Genomic DNA, 3,121 nt, shown 5'->3' with positions numbered 1-3,121 from the left:
GTCACCTCGCATGGCCCGTTGACGCAATGCCACACCAGCCAGGACGGGCTCAACCCGGACCTGGATAGCCACGTCCGCAGGCAGAGGAAGGCCAGTTGACGTGAGCTCATCCCCTGCCTGAAAACGGGTCTGGACGGAGGCATCCCTGCTGGTGCAAGATGATGCAGGGACAGGATCGGGGACAGGATTGCACACAGGCACCTCAGCGGCTGAAAACTGGTTCAAAGAAATGGATGTGTGGAGTCCGGCCATGTTAAATGGAAATACCTCAGGAGACATACCGCCCAAACCAACGTGGCACAGAAACCAACAGAAATCTACAATTGATTATTTCTTTTCATCTGAGCGAATCACTAAACAAATCATCAGTTTAAATGTTATTCAGATGGAACAGAGCGATCATAATCTGGTTAAAATTGAGTTTGAAACACTTTCCAAAAGTGTACGAGAAAAACAAAAAGAATCACAAGCAATTTCTGTAGACCTGGGACCTAACAGATTAAGGCTGGACGGTGGAAAAGTGGACACCCTAATTAGGATAACACAACTAGATAAAGATATGAACCAAGGTGATCGAATTAACTATTCTGCCTTTCTAGAGCAGTATAGAGAAACAGGAGCAAACAAAGGTAAAATATCTTTCAAAAAATGCCATGGTTGGGACTGCGCAAAATAATCAGAAATTGCAGGAAGATGGCATTGACTCACCAAGTAAAAGAGATCAAAAAAGCCAAACAAGGCTATACGAACTGGTTAATATTCCACAGAAGCATCTTACATCAAAATTATGCTGAGATAATGATGACCACTCTTGCAAAAGGAAATACGAGAGCCTTCTGGTACTTGATCAATGGCACATCAGCCTCGCAAACAGCCATACCTAGCAACATGGTCTCCGAATCGCAATGGATAGACCACTATTCATCTATGTTCACAAAGAACGAAGAAACAAAAGATCTAGAGCTACAAAATTTGTGACGTTCGGAAATCGAAATTGAGAAAGAAGACATGTTGCAAAAAATCAAGATAATTAGCTCATCGAGAGCCCCTGGCCCCGATGGGCTAACAAACCATATTCTCAAACAAAACCCTGAGAAGTGGGCTGACATTTGTCATCTATTATTCAAACTGATACTACACAACTGCAAGATACCATAGTCATGGACAAGCGCAATCATGGTCCCTATTTTTAAAAAAGGACAGCAATCAGAACCGAAGAACTATCGCCCAATTGCGCTCCTCGATGTGGTTGGTAAAAATTCTGCCACACAACTCGGACTTCATTTAACATCATGAATCAAATCTTCAGGAAGATTCGACCCAAGGCAGTCCGGTTTTGTAAAAGACGTGGGATGTAGTTTGAATCTCTTAATAATTAACCTCCTGAAAATGGAAGACATCCGTCAGAGGAAGAAAATGTATCTGGCATTTATCGACCTATCACATGCCTTTGACAGTGTGAATCGAGAACTGATGTGGACAAAACAAGCCGAATGGAATTGTCCCGCAAGCCTGGTCGGAGTGATCAGAGAACTTCATTCACAAAGTCAAATAAATATCCAGCTCGATCACGCAGGTACTCTGTCAGTGCCAATTATGACTCATCGTGGCATAAAACAGGGATGCCCACTTGCAGTGACATTGTGTGGGTTGTTCTGTCTGACATCGGAGAAACATTGGAGGTCATAAATTCATTCTCTCCTAAAATCAATAGACATCACACAGGCTGAATGCTCTATGCAGATGATGTAGTGCTGTTGGACATGACTCCCATCGTGTTACAACGTAAATTATCTGCTCTAGAAAAATACATCTCAACCAATGATCTCAAAATTAACCCAGTTAAATCTGAAATCCTAATCTTGCAAGACCTAACAAGAAGGCAAACAAGATCTAAAAAGTATTTTGTGTGGTATCTGGGAAAAGATCCACTGAGCTTTGTGAACAAGACAAAATACCTTGGCATGTGGCTAAATAGCAGCATCAATGATGGGCCATGGATACAAAACGTGAAAGACAAATGCAAACAAACAACTAGCCTGTCAAGGGTCCATTACAAACATGAAGTATGGCACGTCCTCTTAAAACCAGTTGTCGCATATTACAAACAGAAGGTAGGGCCTGCCCTAATATATGGAGCCGACTGTGCCCTAGGAGCAACCCACACACTATGGCCCTCGCTGGAGAACATGTTCTGGCATAGAGTTTTGAAACACCGAAGAGGTATTCCAACTACCTGCATACGATACGAGCTAGGGCTCTCATCTATTAATGCCAGAGTGACATGGAATAAGTTAGCCACGCACAGAAAGATCACTGTGCGCCTCAGTCTGATATTCTTGACGATCTGAGAAGTGGAGTAAATGAAGCAGTCTCCAGACAATGGGCGATAACCTGTGAAAAACTCTTGTTGGATCTGAACACGGACAGCATGACATTAAAAAACAATCCAAATTATATATAAAAAAAAAAGCTGTGGGAGCTTGACTGGGTGAACACTGTTGAGACAAGGAATCGGCATAGGTAGATGAAAAATGCTGCTATAGAATCAAGGACACGAAGTGCCCTGCCATTATACCCGGAGACAGCGCCTAACATGAAATACAGAGCTACACATATGAAATTCCGCTTCAACATGTTTGAGACGAAAGAAAGCATATGGTTGAGATACAGAGTAATGGCTGTGAACCTAAAGTGCAGGTTCTGCAATGGCGCTGATGAATCTCTAAAGCACTTGGCTCTATATTGTACAGCACTCAAGATCCTTAGAAAGCGACACCTAGGTATCTACATAAACAAGAGACCCGCATTATGCGGCGATGAATGGTGGGTGATGTTTGCAAATCCAAACAAAAAATTGGCTTATGCGCTAATGGATTACCTAGCAAATATAGACAGTTTGTTAACTGAAATGGTGGAAATCCAATGAAATTATGGGCAATAAGAGCACATAGGACCAAAGACATGAAATGAGGTGAAGTGTTAAACACAATTATGTGGTTATTGTGTGTTTTTTTCTTTTCTTCTGTGTTTTTTTAAAAGGTTTATAATAAACTAAATAAAAGAAGGTTCAAAGTCAATAAAGTCCACGCTCTCTTGATACACTCCGGAACGTGACACT

The sequence above is a fragment of the Ambystoma mexicanum genome, chromosome 6p, assembly GCF_040938575.1.
Source record: "Ambystoma mexicanum isolate Mex_15411 chromosome 6p, UKY_AmexF1_1, whole genome shotgun sequence".
NCBI classification, from domain to species: domain Eukaryota; kingdom Metazoa; phylum Chordata; class Amphibia; order Caudata; family Ambystomatidae; genus Ambystoma; species Ambystoma mexicanum.
This window is presented reverse-complemented; position numbering follows the sequence as displayed.